General features: G+C 48.4%; 1 pseudogene; it reads right to left on the minus strand.

The window, feature by feature from the left end:
* Positions 1-8389: 8389 nt before the first annotated feature.
* Positions 8390-18992, minus strand: part of LOC128052077 (liprin-alpha-1-like) — a 32974-nt pseudogene continuing 22371 nt past the window's right edge.

Raw genomic sequence — 18992 nt, forward strand, 5'->3', positions numbered from 1 at the left:
CGGAAACCCAAGGAAACACTGGAACAGGGGGAGAGAGAGTAGAGGGTGATGGGACCAGAGTACAGCAATCCCATGCTCCTTTGGGCTCCTCCCCCCGCTGCTGGCAGCACAGCATCTTATGGGGAGAGGGTAAATTTTGCAAAAAAATGCAGACAGTAATGAACAAAATCACCACCGACAAAAACATTGTGGCCTCTATCCCCTCAAAGGAAGAAAAGCAGAAAAAGACCCTGGATGGCTCTCATTTTTATAAAGCCAAGCAGGGGTACCATGTGGATGAGGAAATGGTCGAGGTGGTAGAATTGACTCCGATGCTTTTCAGGAAAGCAGTGTCACAGGCTGTGACCGAGGACGTCCTGGCCCCTCTGACTGACTCTGGAGGGCACAGTGCGTGCCTTCAGCATGCTGGGGATGAGGTTGCAGGGGTGGGGAGGGTGGGCTCGGGAATCATCATGGTGTTGGACCCGTCACGAGAATCAGACTGTTCTCAACTTCAGCAGGTAACTCCATAGGTTATGACCGTGTTGAAGGGGTGGGATGTGGTAGGGGTCAAAGGTCAGGGAAAAGGGCACTGACATGGAGAATAGGAGTCCTTGTCAAGAAGGATCGTAATGAAGCACGTGACCTTACTCAGTGCTGGTTGGTGATAACAGGGAAGAATGGGGGAATTGAACAGGAGCAAAACCAAGGTCAGTCCAGAGAAGAGGAGGGAGGAGCCTGGAGGATGGTGGAGGATTAAGACAGTATCTTGCAGCCCCATGGGGGAAAGCTGGGCCACAACTGACCCTCTCCCCCTTTTCTAATTCTGATTTGTATCTCACTCCACACACCCTTCTTAGATTCAGAACACAGGGTCCCTCTGAAGAAGGTGGAGCCAGAGAGACTGAGCTCCTGTCCTCAGCACTCAGGACTCATCTCATCTAAGAAAGATGCTTTAGGGAGAGGGACTGGGTTTTGGTCCCAGGGCCCGGTGTGGGGGGCTCCACCCCCAATAATCTGGCATAGAGCAAACCCTGCAAAAATGGAACCTCTGCATCCATTTTGTGGTGCCAAGACCTAGAGATTTGAGGTCAAGGCCTTGTCAAGAGAAAGAGCAGGAGGTGGCAGGTCACGTGCGTCTTGAGTGGCTGTGAGCCATGGTGTCCAAGCCCTAGACTTCAAGGCCATGGCTGCCTCCCCTCCAAGTCCTCCAGATGGCAGGCTTGGAAACCAGACATGTGCTGCCCTCTCCTGGCTGGTCAGCTCACTTCTGCTGAGCTCAGGGTGAGGTTGAGGTGAAGGGGAGCCTCCGAGGTGGGGTGTGCTGCTCTGCACCAGCACCTTCACTCTGGGAAGGGCGTGGGAGGGGCCATGGGGGCCTCCCAAGAATTCCATGGGGATGGGAGAGCCAGGACCTGAAATCCAATGGCAGGGGAATTAGGTCTCCATGAGAGAGGAGGCCTGAGTTATCTGGCCCACTGATGAGGATGCAAAAAGGCCAACAGGGACAAAAAAGGAAGGTGGCTCAGAGGTGGCAGGAGGCTCACATTTGAGAGACCACAGAAGGATCCCAGCAAGCAGGGTCTCACCACCCCTTCCCAATAGCTCTGTCAGAGCCAGTCCATACCTCCAGGGAGCCCAGCAAGCCCAGGTGGGACCTAGATACCACCTGGGGAGGCTGTGCGGGACCTGGGCCAGCCCAGTCAGGGAGGAGAGGGATGGAGGAGGGGCTGAATTTCAGTCCCCCAGGAACCTGGTGCCCAGAAATTGAGTCAGAGCAGGAGACACATTCACGCAGGGCAAGCTTGAGCCTGAGGCATAAAAGCGAGAAGGAAGGAGTGGGTCACACAGCAAGAACACACACTCCTGCACCCGTGTCACTCAGAACTACTCTAGAGGAGAATGGGAGGATGGGGAAGAAAAATCCACACATGCCTCTTTTTATATAAAATTGCATATTTAATTTGGTCATGAATTCATAAACACATGAGTATTTTGTACCTAATGGCCTTTCTTGTACTGTTTGATGTTTCCAACTCTTCTAAGGTGAGAACTTCCAATGGGGAGAAGAGTGAAACGATGAGCAACCACTAGTGAAACACTTAATCAAGTGCCTATCGTGGGTCAGGTGCTCTTTGGATTGGACATAAAACAAGGCAACTTCATGCTCTCATCAAGCTTACCTTAAATAAACATGATGAACACTGACAAGGCTAATACTTTAGGTGGGCACTAAGGAAGTCCTCTGAGAAAAGGGATAAGTGACCTGACACTTGACTGACAAGAATTCATTTCTATCTTCCTCTGAAGATGAAGGCAGACTGTCCTCCACAAAAGGAACAGCAAAAGCAAGAAACACGTGACTTCCGGGGAACAGAGGGGCAGTAGGGCAGGACCTCTGAAAGGGAAGAGGAAAGGGCTATTGCAACAAGGCCACTGAGGTAGGACCCCTACCAAACTCCACTGGAGCACCATACCCTGAAGGTCCCTAAATACTCAGCCAATTCTAGTTTGGGTCCAGCCTTGGGCACACAGTTTTGAGATGAAAAAGATACACTGAGGAGTACTGCTTTCATAACATCCTCCTGCCATGACTGGAATACTGCAGAGGCAGGTGTGGTGGAAGGAGGGCTGAAGGGCCTGCAAAGTATTTCTTGAAGTAAGAGGGAGTGATCTGCCCTCCCTGGACTGAGGGTGCTGGGGTGCATCTTCCACCCTAAGAGTGGTCAAGCAAGGAAACCTCCCACTAAGAACTGGGAAGGGCAAATGGAGGAGGAGCCAGAGAAGGGGAGGAGACACCAGGAGAGGCCCCCTTGCATGTCGTTGTTCTGAAAAGAAGATCACAATACAGACTGGGCAAGATGGCAGAGCAGAAAGACCCTGAGCTTGGGTCCTCTCACGGGCAGCCCAAATTACAACTATTTGCAGAACAAGCACTGATAAAAAAGACAGGACCCCAGCAGCATAGGTCTTCTACAACTACAGACAGAAAGCAGGAACCACACTGAGATGGCTGGAGTGGGCAGACTCGCAGTCTCATCAAGTACCATACTCCTGGGTGGACCACCCACAAAGTAGAGAATTATATTGCAGGGCTTTTCCACAGGAGAGTTCTGACCCCCCATTTGGGCTTTCCAGCCCAGTGATCCTGCATCAGCAAGATGAACCCCCAGAGCATTTGGCTTTGAAGGCAAGCAGGGCCCTAATTTTGCATGTCCCACAGGACTGGAGCAAACAGAGACTTCAGTCTTAAAGAGCACACACATGCACTGGGAGCTAGGGCAAAAGTGGTCACTTGATGGAAACCTGGGCTAGAGCTGCCTGCTGGTCTGAAAGAGTGTCCCAGAGAGGCAGTGGGTGGGTGCGGCTCAGGCTGTGGGTATAGACACTGGTAACAGCTATACTTTTCACACTCTCCATGGGATTCTCACGGCAATACTGGAGTGGGTTGCCATTTCCTTTTCCAGTGAACCATGTTTTGTCAGAACTCTTCACCATGACCCACCCATCTTGGGTGGCACCGCACAGCATAGCTCATAGCTTCATTGAATTATCCAAGCCCCTTTGCCACGACAAGACTGTGATCCATAATGGGGATTGACAGAGGGGCCTGGCAGGCTAGTCTATGGGGTCACAAAGAGTTGGACACAACTTAGCAACTGAGCAATAACAGCCATACTTGGAAGCCTCTACTGGTGGACACGGGCGCTGACAGGCACTATCGTGGGATCTGCCCTCTAGTTCATTAGCCCCAGTAGGTAATGAGTTGGGTGGGGTTCATCAGCCCCACCCAACAGCCTGTAGGCACCAGTGCTGGGATGGTGTTGTTATTGTTGTTCAGTCGCCAAGTCATGTCTGACGCTTGGCAGCATGCAAACGGACTGCAGCATGCCAGGCTTCCCTGTCCTTCACTATCTCCCAGAATTTGTTCAAACGCATGTCCATTGAGTCAGTGATGCCATCCAACAATTTCACTCTTTGTTGCCCCCTTCTCCTTCTGCACTCAATCTTTCCCAGCATCAGGGTCTTTTCCAATAAGTCAGCTCTTTGCATCAGGTGGCCAACGTATTGGAGCTTGAGCTTGAGCTTCAGCATCAGTCCTTCCAATGAATGTTCAGGATTGGTTTACTTTAGGATTGACTGGTTTGGTCTCCTTGCTGTCCAAGGGACTCTCAAGAGCCTTCTCCAGCACCACAGTTCAAAAGCATCAATTCTCAGCCTTTTTGGTCCAACTCTCACATCTGTTCATGACTACTGGAAAAATTATAGCTTTGACTATACAGACCTTTGTCAGAAAGTAATGTCTCTGCTTTTTAACACACTGTCTAGGTTTGTCACAGCTTTTCCAAAAAGCAAGTGTCTTTTAATTTCATGATTGCAATCACTGTCCACAGTGCTGGGATGCTTCAGCCCAAACAACTAACAGCCCTACTCATCATCAGACAGCTGAGTAAAGACGTCCTGAGCCCACGGCCACCTCTAGGCATGCCTCTAGACATGGCACTGCCCACCAGTGGGCTAAGACCCAGCTTCCCCTGCCAGTGGGCAGGTAAGGGCCCTGCCCTCCAAGAAAGCTTCGCTGGCCTCTGGACAGCCTCACCTACCAGGGGGCAGAATGCAAGAAAACCACAGTCCTGCAGACTGTGGACGCAATCTGTACGCAGCAGGTGACACCCTGTCCTAGGACCAACTGGGCCCATCCCTGCCTATTAGCAGGCCAATACAAGCTTCAGGACATGCCAGATTCGATCCCCAACTGTGTCAGGAACTACCCCCGTACCCCCACCCTGCACCAGTGATCTGACACCAACTCGGGATACCTGGTGCCTGTGGCCAGACTCCAGGGCATGGCTCTGCCTGCCAGTCATCTGGCACTAACCCCAGGACCTGGCTTCACCCACCAGTGGGTGGGCAACAGCCCTGGAGTTTTCTGGACCCTGGCCATGCCCACCAGTGAGCCAGCACTAGCTCCAGGTCCCATGGGGTTCTGCAGCCAGCTTCCTTGTGACCAGGTACCACTAATGAACAGCTGGCAGCCTCCACACAAGGTAGGCCCTAGCAACCAGGCCTATGACACCGCCTACATAGTCCACCGCCAACAACAGAGGGAACAGCCCCTAGAGCAGGGGTCCCCAACCTCCAGGATCTAATGCCTGATGATCTGAGGTGGAGCTGATGTAATAATAGCCAAAATAAAATGCATAGAATTGCCAATAAGATATTGAATAGAAGTAGTAAAACAAGGCATCCTGGTCTTATTCTTGATTTTACAGGAAAAGCTTTTTGTCTCACTACTGGATAAACTCTTTGAAAAGGCCCTTTGATTTTGTGTGTGTGTGTGTGTGTGATGATTACGTTGTCCTTCTAAAACCCAGGAACAATATGAAGCAAAATGAAGAGGCCAAGACTCAGAGAAACATGGCTCAGTATTTTAAGAAGTATGAAGATATATTTGTCCCCTCAGAGGATTTACAGAACAAAGAATTTTTATCACAGCTTAGTTTGCTACTTCAAGCAGAGCTGTATTGGAGAAGCCTAGAAGTTTTAAAAGCAGATAAGTTTTCTGGACTCTTGGAATATCTTGCCAAAACTTCGAGATCAGCTTCGAGAAGTCTTATAATAAGTAGGGATGACTTGTCAATACTACAAAACTTATTTCCTAGCTTCCCTTTTATTCTGGTGAGAAAACCAATAGCCAGGTCAAGAGTCTAAAGTAATGGAAAAGTATACTTAGTCACTGGAAAATTCTCTCAGGGGCAATATAAGCATATGTATCATACAAAGCAACCAACTGTCTATTTCTTTCTTGGGAAAGGTAATAATATGAACAGACTTGTTCACAAAGGAATAATTGATCAACGTTTTTAAAAGACAGCTGATAGTAATTCCTTGGGGCAGAGTGGAGATGCACAGGAGGGAAAAGCCCAAGAACTTTTGCTTTGGTTAAAGGGACGAGTTGAAAATAATTGTTTGTGCAAGGATATAGATCATGAAATAAATTACAATACACATCATACCTGCTATTTTGGATCAACGTAGAAGTGGTAGAAGCATAGAAAAAATAATCTTTTTATAATACCTGGGGTTTTCCATTGGAGACCCACAGGCTTTTGACAGGTTATGTGAAAGTCTTCTTCTCCCTCCAGTTATGTGGACACAAAAGCACTTAATGTTTTTTAGAGCCAAGATCTAGACTTTAATTTGACAGATTTATAGATACAGCCTCTGACTTCTTGGCCCTGTATGTGCAATATTTATATTTCTTCTCAAGCATGCTGTGAGTCCCATATGGACTGTGGTGAAAAAGGAAGGAATGAGAGATGTGGAAGCTATCAAATATCTTCCTTGGTTTGGACAATATCACTGACGGCAAACTAAGGGGGAGTTATGGATAGAATTGAGCTTGCCTGGTGGCTCAGACAGTAAAGAATTGGCCTGCAGGGCAGGGGACCTGGGTTTGATCCCTGGGTCAGGAAGATCCCCTGGAGGAGGAAATGGCAACCCATTCCAGTATTCATGACTGGGAAATCCCATGGACAGAGGAGCCTGGTGGGCTATAGTCCATGGAGTCACAAAGAGTTGGACATGAATTAGTGACTAAAACAACAAGCTCTTCATATCCAGACACCATGACAAGTCCACATTGTACATGAAAAGGAAAGGCACAAGAACCTTTCCTGTGATGTGAATGGAAATTAAAACCACAATACTGTGGTGCCCCATTTTTACTTCTTAGACTAGCAAAGAATTTAAGTTCAATGTGGCTAGGGTTAGGGAAACAAGGAAACTTGTTTACTCTTCAGTTCAGTTCACTTGCTCACTCATGTCCAACTCTTTGTGACCCCATGAACTGCAGCACGCCAGGCTTCTCTGTCCACCACCAACTCCCAGAGTGTACTCAAACTCATGTCCATTGTCAGTGATGTCATCCAACCATCTCATCCTCTGTCATCCCTTCTCCTCCTGCCCTCAATCTTTCCCACCATCAGGATCTTTTCAAATGAGTCAGCTCTTCGCATCAGGTGGCCGAAGTATTGGAGTTTCAGCTTCAGCATCAGTCCTTCCAATGAACACCCAGGACTGATCTCCTTTAGGATGGACTGGTTGGATCTCCTTGCAGTCCAAGGGACTCTCAAGAGTCTTCACCAACACCACAGTTTAAAAGCATCAATTCTTCAGTGCTCAGCTTTCTTTATAGTCCAACTCTCACATCCATACATGACTACTGGAAAAACCATAGCCTTAACTAGATAGACCTTTGTGGACAAAGTAATGTCTCTGCTTTTTAATATGCTGTCTAGTTTGGTCATAACTTTCCTTCCAAAGAGTAAGCATCTTTTAATTTTCATGGCTGCAGTTACCATCTGCACTGATTTTGAAGTCCAAAAAAATAAAATCTTTCACTGTTTCCCCATCTATTTGCCGTGAAGTGATGGGACTGGATGCCATGATCTTAGTTTTCTGAATGTTTACTCTTAGCATGAGTTAAAATGGTCCAGCCTTTTTTTTTGAGGGCTCTGTCATTATCTGAGCAAAAGTATAAAATTCTCTAACCCACTAACACAACAATTTCACTTCTAAGGATTTACCCAATAGACAATACACATACATGTATGACTCATACAAGTATGCTACCCGCTCCAGTATTCTTGCCTAGGAAATCTCATGGACAGAGGAGCTTGGTGGGCTACAGTCCATGGGGTCACAAAGAGTTGGACACGACTGAGCAACTAACACACACACATACACACACACAACATACACACACACACACACAACATACACACACACAACCGCTATTCTCTCCCCTGCTCACTTCACAAAAGCGTGTGTTGTTGCTGTTGTTCAGTTGCTCAGCCGTGGGCAACTCTGTGACCCCATGTCCTGCAGCACACCAGGCTCCTCTGTCCTTCACTATCTCCTGGAGTTTCCTCAGTCATGCCCATTGGGTCAATGATGTCATCCAACCGTGCATTACCTTCTATTTTATTTTCGTTTTGTAGACTTCTTGTATTCTGACCAGACAATCCTGTTAAAATAATAGCTTTCTTATTCTCCCCTCCCATTTTTTACTTCAGAAGTCTTTTTCTTTTCCATACTGTGTCTTACATATGTTGTCTAACACAGAGTTCGTTCAGTGGTCATGGATCTTGATTTTACGAAGACATTTTTCATTTCCTGGGTCTATTTTCATTTCCTGGGTCTATTTCCCATATGGCTACTATTGGGCTTCCCGGGCTGAGTCAGCTGGGGGCCGTGTCTGCCCTGCAGAGAGGACAGTAAACCAGAGCAGGTGTGCTGTGTCTGCAGGGAAGCGGGTGCGCGTTTCCCAGGCTGGGTAACTTGAGATGTCTGCCTTTACTCTTTTGAGGTATCAGCTGGGGTCGGGTTCCTCTGTAAATCCACCCCATCACCCTTGTGCCCAGATCAGACTCAGCCCGGAATCACAGGGCTTGTCGCACTCGTAGGCCAGCACCTGCTTGAGAGAGGGGCGCCCCCCATGACCAGAGTGTCATCCCTGCTTCCTGCAGTGCTCTGCCTGGTGCTGACTGTCTAATAACAAATAGAGTCTCATCAGTGTAGGACCAAGGCCAATCTAGGGGAAAAAGCTGTTTTGATCAGAAAGTTGGGAGAATTGCTAAGCTTTCACTCTGGCCATGTTTTTGGAACAGTTCTCTCTGACTTAGTGGTGAAGAGTCACGCTGGGGGATCCTTTGGGCATGCTGCTGCCTCCGTGTTCCCTTGTTGATGTTTTCTGGGTGAGACCCCTGAAGTTGCAGATGTGTGGTCTCTGCCACAGGTTTTTGGAGGCCACGGTGCTCTGGATCAGCTGTTAGTTAACTGTGGGCATCGGATCCGGCCTGGGAGGGAGAGAAAGTAACAGCTCCAGACTGGAAGGTAAAACCTGCTTTGCTCCCCGGCTGTGGAAGAACGCGTGCCCTGAGCTGCCTGCAGAGTTGTCAGAGGTGGTGGTGACCCGGTGGGGGTTGGACCCTAAGCTACCACTGAAGTTCCAGATAAACAAGTGGGAGAGGAGTTGGTAGTGCGCCGGCCGGCCCCTCGCTTTATTGTAGGAGGGAGCCAAGGTGGGGGTGACTCCCTGAGTAGGAACTAGGCTTTGGACGAGCCACCTCCTCGCCCGGCATTGGGTCATGCGTCAGTCATCTGTCCTGTGTCCTCAGTGTCCACAAAGAGGACCATGACCACTCTCCATTCTCCCGAGGGAGCCTGGTGCCTTCCTCTAAGGGTCGGGCCTGGGTGACTAGAGCAGCACGGGGCCGCTCAGAGTTCGGGGTGTAAATATTTTTAGCTTCCTGGCCACCACATGGTCTCGAGCAGCTCCTGAACTAGCTGTATTGTCTTGACACAAAGTTAGGCATAGATTTTCTGTAAATGAGCAGATGTTCTGAAACATCTGTATGTTCCAGAAAGCTTTATTTACAAAGAACCTCGGTACTGGATGTGGGCCATGGGCCAAGGCATGCTGACCACACAGCGGAAAGCTCGGGGTGGACTGCTCGGACAGCGTGTGGCCTTGAGAGGTCACCAGACCCACTTCCCTGACTGGGGGTGATAAGGCGGTGGCGGGCCCCACTGCACACCTGGGAGGGCTGGATGTGAGGCAGGTGTTGACACTGACCGTGCCATGTGCCTCAAGCATGCCATCTGTGTTCCAGTGTGTGCCCTGATTCCTGGGTCACGTGCTTTGACAGTGTCCCACCTGAAGAGGGTGATCACTGCCAGCAGTCTTCCTGGAAGTGGGCTTAGGAGTCGTTGGCAGGCTGCTGTCTCTGTGGTTCTGGTTGGGGGCTGGCCTCCTGTTTCTTCAAGCGCAGGCACCTCTGAAGGCCCCCTATGGCTGGGGTTCTTGGGAGACTTCCAGGGAGCCTGGTGTGGAGAGGGTTCAGGAACACCCGACTGGGGGGCCCTGGTGTTGCGTTGCCCCCTGGAGTTACTTCCCTCTGGGCCGGCTTCCACATTGAGTGATCTTGTTTGCATCACCCACACTGAGCAGAAGTGCAGGCTGCCTCAGGGTCAGGGCGCAGGGCGGGGGGGCGTCCAATGTGGCAATGCTGGTGGGTGTCTGATGCTTCACTTTTGCCCCTGTTCCAGTCAGCTGTCAGCCACGAGTATCAGTCAAAGCTCTCCAAGCACTGCTTGCAGGTTGACTCTGTCTGGGGGTTTGGAGGCAAGTTTGGTGTCCATGCGGACAGAGTGGGCCAGGGGAGTGAAGTGTTGTGAGCAGACAAGAATTGGGGTAGTGGTTTCCCCTTGGGGGTGAGGAAGGGGTCTCCTGGGTGCTGGCCACGTTCAAGTGCTTCATTACGAAAAAGGTGTCGTGTGTGCCTGTCTCTCGCCTGTGTGTGAAGAAGCTCCCACGAGACGGTTTTAAGACATCAGGAGAGGGCAGTGCTGGAACCCACCCCTGCTTCAAGCTACCTCGGCATTCTCGCCAGTCACATAATCCCACCGTGGAATTATCCATGACACGGCTTCTGTCTACACGGGGTATCCTGTGTTGAGCTTGCCACCAAACCCTATAGAATGGATGTCAGGCAGCTTCTGGGGTCTTCTCCGGCAGAGGTCTGTAGAAGAGCCTTGGTCAGAGACCTGCTTCTCAGGAACAACACCAGTCTCAGAAACCCAAACTCACTCTTTATCAAGCAAAGAGTTGGCATACATTTTAAGTAGGGTATCCAGTAAACTGAGAGGTCTATTCAGATGCTTATATCTTTCCTTTTCTCCTTTGCTTTTTGCTTCTCTTCTTTTCACAGCTATTTGTAAGGCCTCCCAGACAGCCATTTTGCTTTTTTGCATTTTTTTTCCATGGCGATGGTCTTGATCCCTGTCTCCTATACAATGTCATGAACCTTATTCCATACTTCATCAGGCACTCTATCTATCAGATCTAGGCCCTTAAATCTATTTCTCACTTCCACTGTATAATCATAAGGGATTTGATTTAGGTCATACCTGAATGGTCTAGCAGTTTTCCCTACTTTCTTCCATTTAAGTCTGAATTTGGTAATAAGGAGTTCATGATCTGAGCCACAGTCAGCTCCTGGTCTTGTTTTTGTTGACTGTATAGAGCTTCTCCATCTTTCAATGCAAAGAATATAATCAATCTGATTCGGTGTTGACAATCTGGTGATGTCCATGTGTAGAGTCTTCTCTTGTGTTGTTGGAAGAGGGTGTTTGCTATGACCAGTGCATTTTCTTGGCAAAACTCTATTGGTCTTTGCCCTGCTTCATTCTGCATTCCAAGGCCAAATTTGCCTGTTACTCCAGGTGTTTCTTGACTTACTACTTTGCATTCCAGTCCCCTATAATGAAAAGGACATCTTTTTTGGGTGTTAGTTCTAAAAGGTCTTGTAGGTCTTCATAGAACCGTTCAACTTCAGCTTCTTCAGCGTTACTGGTTGGGGCATAGACTTGGATAACTGTGATATGGAATGGTTTGCCTTGGAGATGAACAGAGATCATTCTGTCATTTTTGAGATTGCATCCAAGTACTGCATTTCGGACTCTTTTGTTGACCATGATGGCTACTCCATTTCTTCTGAGGGATTCTTGCCCGCAGTAGTAGATATAATGGTCATCTGAGTTAAATTCACCCATTCCAGTCCATTTTAGTTCACTGATTCCTAGAATGTCAACGTTCACCCTTGCCATCTCTTGTTTGACCACTTCCAATTTGCCTTGATTCATGGACCTGACACTCCAGGTTCGTATGCAATATTGCTCTTTACAGCATCGGATCTTGCTTCTATCACCAGTCACGTCTGCAACTGGGTATTGTTTTTGCTTTCTTTCTGGAGTTATTTCTCCACTGATCTCCAGTAGCATATTGGGCACCTAATGACCTGGGGAGTTCCTCTTTTGGTATCCTATCAGTTTGCCTTTTCCTACTGTTCATGGGGTTCTCAAGGCAAAGATACTGAAGTGGCTTGCCATTCCCTTCTCCAGTGGACCACATTCTGTCAGACCTCTCCACCATGACCCGCCCGTCTTGGGTTGCCCCGCAGGCATGGCTTGGTTTCATTGATACCAAGGGAACATTTCATGCAAAGATGGGCTCGATAAAGGACAGAAATGGTATGGACCTAACAGAAGGAGAAGATATTAAGAAGAAGTGGCAAGAATACACAGAAGAACTATACAAAAAAAGATCTTCACGACCCAGATAATCATGATGATGTGATCACTAATCTAGAGCCAGACATCTTGGAATGTGAGGTCAAGTGGGCCTTAGAAAACATCACTATGAACAAAGCTAGTGGAGGTGATGGAATTCCAGTGGAGCTGTTTCAAATCCTGAAAGATGATGCTGTGAAAGTGCTGCACTCGATATGCCAGCAAATTTGGAAAACTCAGCAGTGGCCACAGGACTGGAAAGGTCAGTTTCATTCCAATCCCAAAGAAAGGCAATGCCAAAGAATGCTCCATCTACCGCACAATTCCACTCATGTCACACGCTAGTAAAGTAATGCTCAAAATTCTCCAAGCCAGACTTCAGCAATACATGAACCATGAACTCCCTGATGTTCAAGCTGGTTTTAGAAAAGGCAGAGGAACCAGAGATCAAATTGCCAACATCCGCTGGATCATGGAAAAAGGCAAGAGAGTTCCAGAAAAACATCTATTTCTGCTTTATTGACTATGCCAAAGCCTTTGACTGTGTGGATCACAATAAACTGTGGAAAATTCTGAAAGAGATGGGAATACCAGACCATCTGACCTGCCTCTTGAGAAATCTGTATGCAGGTCAGGAAGCAACAGTTAGAACTGGACATGGAACAACAGACTGGTTCCAAATAGGAAAAGGAGTACGTCAAGGCTGTGTATTGTCACCCTCCTTATTTAACTTCTATGCAGAGTACATCATGAGAAATGTTGGACTGGAAGAAACACAAGCTGGAATCAAGATTGCCAGCAGAAATATCAATAACCTCAGATATGCAGATGACACCACCCTTATGGCAGAAAGTGAAGAGGAGCTAAAAAGCCTCTTGATGAAAGTGAAAGAGGAGAGCGAAAATGTTGGCTTAAAGCTCAACATTCAGAAAACAAAGATCATGGCATCCAGTCCCATTACTTCATGGGAAATAGATGGGGAAACAGTAGAAACAGTGTCAGACTTTTTTTGGGGGGCTCCAAAATCACTGCAGATGGTGACTGCAGCCATGAAATTAAAAGATGCTTACTCCTTGGAAGAAAAGTTATGAACAACCTGGATAGTATATTCAAAAGCAGAGACATTACTTTGCCGACTAAGGTCCGTCTAGTCAAGGCTATGGTTTTTCCAGTGGTCATGTATGGATGTGAGAGTTGGACTTTGAAGAAGGCTGAGCGCCGAAGAATCGATGTTTTTGAACTGTGGTGTTTGAGAAGACTCTTGAGAGTCCCTTGGACTGCAAGGAGATCCAACCAGTCCATTCTGAAGGAGATCAGCCCTGGGATTTCTTTGGAAGGAATGATACTAAAGCTGAAGCTCCAGTACATTGGCCACCTCATGCCAAGAGTTGACTCACTGGAAAAGACTCTGACGCTGGGAGGGATTGGGGGCAGGAGGAGAAGGGGACGACCCAGGATGAGATGGCTGGATGGCATCACGGACTCGATGGACTTGAGTCTGAGTGAACTCTGGGAGATGGTGATGGACAGGGAGGCCTGGAGTGCTGTGATTCATGGGGTCGCAAAGAGTCGGACACGACTGAGCGACTGAACTGAACCGATCTGAAGAGGTCTATGCTAGTGGTGTCTTAGAGTGGAGAAAACCGTGCCAGAACCTTGAGTCCATGAAAGAGAACAAGTTGACATGGAGGAACTCACCACCCAGAGCCACCATAAGAAGTATATTAGTTAGCTTGCGCTGTGTAACAAACAGCCTCAGAACCCAGTGGCTTAAAATAATGTGTATTTATTATTTCAGGTTCTTTTGGTGGGGTCAGAAATTCAGAAATGGCTTAGCTGTGTGATTCTGGCTTGGGAGTCCCTCATGAGGTTATCGTCAAGATGTCATGTAAGGCTGCAGGTATCTGAAGGTTGTTCTGGGGCTGGAAGACCAGCCTGCAAGATGGCACACTCACAGGGCTGTTGGTGGAGCCTCAGCTCCTCACCACATGGACCTCTTCTCAGGCTGCTTGAGCGTCCTCACAACATGGCGGCTGGCTTCACCCAGGGCAGGAAGTCCAGGAGAGAGTGAGGAAGAGTCTGAAATGCATCTGATGGCCCTCTTTTCAGTAGTAACATGCTGTCATTTCTACCTTATGCTATTCATTAGAAGCGAGTCACTAAGCTCGGCCCATACTTAAGGGGAGGCAGATTGGGTTCCTTTCTGAGCAGAGGAATACCCCCAAACTTGAGGACATAATTTAAAACCACCACAGCAAAACCTCAGGGACAGCAGTATTCTGGGAGCTTCTTTCAGCTTAGACTTTGTGACCAACTATGGGATGGTACAACTGTCGCTAGCCCCCCTCCCACCTCCTCAGTCAGAAAGTGGCCTCAGCTGGCTGTGTCTATCGGGCCTAAGACCTCTGGGTGTCAGCCACTGTGTCCTCACTCTGGAGATCATGCTCATTCTCCTCTAAGCATTGCACACCTGGAACCCAGCATCCTGGGCAACCCAGGGACCACACCCCATCCTCTCCCACAAGTTGACTCCAGCACCAGTTTTTAAATACTTATTTATTTGGCCATGCTGGGTCTGAGCTGCATCGTGCTGGATCTTCTAGTCACAGCACGTGGAATCTTTAGTCGTGGCATGTGGGATCTAATTCCCTGAGCAGGGGTCAAAGCCAGGCCCTCTGCATTGGGCGCATGGGGTCTTAGCCACTGGAGCATCAGGGAAATCCCAGTAGCAGCATTTTTTGAAGCAATAAGAAAAAAAGAGCCTTCGATTTTATAAAGTCTTAGCCAATTCTGATAAAGAATGCCTGGTCACATTTGCTGAGTTTTTGGCAACTCGGCTGCTTGTCAAAAAATTGGGCCCAATCACACATACAGGCTCATTGTATGATTTCCAGGACACAACAGTAAACATCAGTTCATGTTCAACAGGCCAAAAGAGAACAGCCATTGTGTGATTATTTACTGTTGCACAGTGAACCACCCAGAACTTAGTGGCTGCAAACAGCCACCCATTATCTCTCATCAGGCTGTGGGTCGGGGAGCTGATTGGGGCCAGATGTGTGGCCGATCTCCAGTGGGGACACTCCTGCATGTACAGTCAGCTGGTGGGTCAGCTGAGCTTGGCTGCTCAAGGGTAGGCACGGTTCATGATGGACAAGCTGGCTGTTGGCAGGGGTGACGATGGGAGTCTTATCCTCCAGCAGGCTGGCCTGGGCTTGTTCACAGGGAAGTGGCCAGAGAGCAATGCTCTCAAGGCCCTGTGAGGCTTGTCACTTTGCCTCTTTCTGTTGGCCAAGCCAAGTCACAAGGCCAGCCCAGAAGCTGCAGAAATACGCTGTGCCTCATAACGGGAAACGTTGCAAAGTAGTGTGGCAAAGGGGGCAGTTACAGGCCAGGGCAGGAGAATCATGGCCTCCTACAGTCTACTCCCTGTGTGGTCTTGCTGACTTGATGCTGAAGAGGAGATTCCATAGACCTCAGCACCTTCCCGCTGTGGTTATTGTTGTTCTGTTGCTAAGTCAGTCGTCTTACTCTTTGCAACCCCATGAATTGCAGCACCCCAGGCTTCCCTGTCCTTCACTATCTCCTGGAGTTTACTCAAACTCATGTCCACTGAGTGTGTGACGCCAGCTGACCATCTCATCCTTTGTTGCCCACTTCATTGGATAGAACTGAACATCTTCCCACTAAAAACTCTTTAAAAACATCTATAGAAACATCTATTTCAAGCCAAGGGCCAAAGTCACACTGAATCATGATGTGTTCCAAGTGGTCTCATTAAAGTCAGGGACAAGTCAAGGATGCTGTGATGACCTCCATTAATTATCAATGCTCTGAAAGTTCTAGCATGTGCTATCAGACAAGAATATTCCATAATAACTGTGGTTGCTGAAAGAGGGAAATAAAATAGCCACTGATTAAGGATGATACGATGGCCTACCTGAAACACCCAAGAGTGTCAGCTGAAACACAGTGATAATAGAACTGCTGTGCCAGGGGGTCAGACGCTGACACTCTCCAGAGTCACTGTTGGCAAGAGAATCATGTAACTGCTGGAAAGTGCAGTGGAGAAAGGATGCAATCCCAAAGAGCAAGGTGGTGGGGGAACAGAAATACCCTATGATTAAATTTAAGAGGAATAAAATACCAATCTGCACAAAAATATAAAGTTCTACTGAGGAACAAAGGATGGAAGGAAGGGATCAGGGGAGGGAGGAAGGAAGTTTGTATAGATGGATGGATGGATGGATGGATGGGTGGATAAATGAGTGGATGGGTGGATGGATGGATGGATAAATGAGTGGATGGGTGGGTGGATGGATGGGCGGATGGATGGATGGGTGGTTGCATAGATTCACGGACAGACAGGTGGTTAGATAGATGGATGGATTGATAGATGGAAGATGGATGGATGGGTGGATGAATGAATTAGTGAGTAGATAGATGGATGGACAGATGACTGGCTGACTGCATGGACATGTAGATGGATGGATGGATGGGTGGATGGATGGATGAATTAGTGAGTGGATGGGTGGGTGGATGGATGAATTAGTGAGTGGATGGATGCATGAACAGATGGCTGGCTGGCTGGATGGATGGATGGGTGGATGAACAGAGGATGGAATTAATAAAGCAGATGTTTCCACTCCAATTCTAGAAACATAGTCTACAAAATTGGGTAGGAGCTGGGCAATGATTGTGTTCTCCAGAACAGTGGCAAGTGTTTGGAAACGGCCTAAGTGCTCATCAGTGAGGGGTGAGGTACAATCTGTGGACACCCCACAAGGAACAGCCCTCCCCCTCTTTCCTGCCACCTTCCCCATCCCCAAGAGCTCATCAGGGGTTCTTCACACGCCCCTCCCCCAACACCATCCTCACGGCAGGGGGCGGAGGTGGGGATGCTGCTTGAGTTCACCACCCATTAAACTCAATTCATAAAACGCTCCCTTTACCGAGATACTTTAAGAAAACCTCCGGGGAACCCTCAGCACCTTCATTTCTAAAAAGGTGGCTCTAGTGAACCCTCTGGGGCACAGAGAGCAGAGCAGATAATGCTGAGAACAAGTGCATCAGTGCAGGGTGAGCTGACCACCCTCACGCTCACACTTAGAAACAAGGAAGACAAATGGACGAGAAAGCCTTCACGCTTTTTGTGTAAAATAACCATGAGCCCGAGTCAGGCTCCACCTGGTCCTCAGGGCAGGTACATCTGGGAGGTCACGTCTCCTCCCCAGGGTTCCTCTCCAGAGTGGACACACCAAGCGTGGGGACTGAGCTGTGTCCTGAGTCTGCACTCGAGAAATGAGGAGCTGGCCGGCCCTGATCTCCTGGCAACAATCCACATTTCCACCAGATGCGTTTTAATTTTTCCAACTGGGAGGACCCTCTTACAGGACTTTCAAGGTCTTCCCACGTGGAGGAAACTTGGATGAGCACGATACGACTTGGTGCGACCTGGCAGATGTATGGACTCTTAAAACCCTGAGAGCCCAGGGTCTACAGCTCCCAAAAAGGAAACTGCCGAAGAGGACAGGCCCGACAAGGCAAATAAGGGAAAAGCAATGCAGCCTGGGGGCTAAGCCTTTTCTCTTTCACTTTCTTGACATTTATATTTACATTTCTTTTAATACATTTTCAAAAACTTCCTTTTTTTTAAAACAATTTTCACATTTTCAAAAGTCCCTTTTTTATGTTTTCAAAAACTCCCATTTCTCTATTAACAATGCCACTGCAGCCCAGCTGTTACAAAAATAACCTGTCTGAAGTATTCACTCACCTATCTTGTAACAACACTACTGCCGCAAATGCAAAGCTGTCATGGTTTTGAATGCTAGAACTTTAAGCTAGAACAGTGGATGTCTGTATAGAGAACCCCGGAAGCGACACAAACTGGGCGCGAACCCTCCCTAGGGAAGGAGGGAGGCGTACCCTTCTGGACCAGGCGGAGCGGCTGGTCAGGGACATGCTCTCCTGGATCGCCAGCCGCAGCTTTAGCCGGTGCAATGGGTTGCTGATGCTGATCTCACGCTGGATCTCCGCATCCAACAGGGCGACAGGGTGGACATGATAGCGCTGCTCTTCACGTTGGCTCGGCAAGCAGCCACCTACTAGGCCGGCATCCTGACCCAGAGCTGGGGACAGGAGACAGGAGGTCGGATGTTATGCGTGGCTGTGGAGGGACTGACACACCCAGCCCAGGCCTGGGGTGCGGGTGGGGGTGGGGCGCATACACACCTCCAGCCAGACCACAACAGTTGGCCCTTCCCACTGTGCCAAGGCACGCCTTGGCTCCGGGCTTCCTCCAGCAACTCATGCCTACAAGTAACGAAACATTCAAAATTCAAGAGTCACTACTACACACGGGTATAAAACAAGTTAACCTTAGTATTTATTCTCTTTATAAATTTGAAAAGTGAAATAGTATGTATCTCACCATTTTCCTTTAATCTTCTAAACCATCTACTTAATGAGAGTTCAGACATATTGCAAAGAACACTTGAGTCATGAAATGCTGAATGAGTCCCCGCAATTCCTTACAGAATTGCCTCCTTCCCGATGAAAGAGTTATTGCCAACCTTAAAGGATTCAGAAGTCTGTACATCCAAGGGAGGAGGGTAGTCAAGGAAAAACATCCACTCTTCCCTTTCTAAACAGTGAGGACAGACATGTAGAAGAGGAAACCACACCGAGATCTGAGCAGAGGACTCTGTCCCTGAGAGAGCGTCAGGAATGCACACCATTTCACAGCAGACACCCAAAGAGCAACACAGACTTTCAACACAGAACACTATAACACAGCAAGCAAGGAGAGGGCTGGATGGGGGCTGTTTCTATCCTACACTGCTGCTCAGCTAACTAGCTATGTGCTAAATTAAGGT

Source organism: Budorcas taxicolor, chromosome 8 (genome assembly GCF_023091745.1).
Source record: "Budorcas taxicolor isolate Tak-1 chromosome 8, Takin1.1, whole genome shotgun sequence".
Classification (NCBI taxonomy): Eukaryota; Metazoa; Chordata; class Mammalia; order Artiodactyla; family Bovidae; genus Budorcas; species Budorcas taxicolor.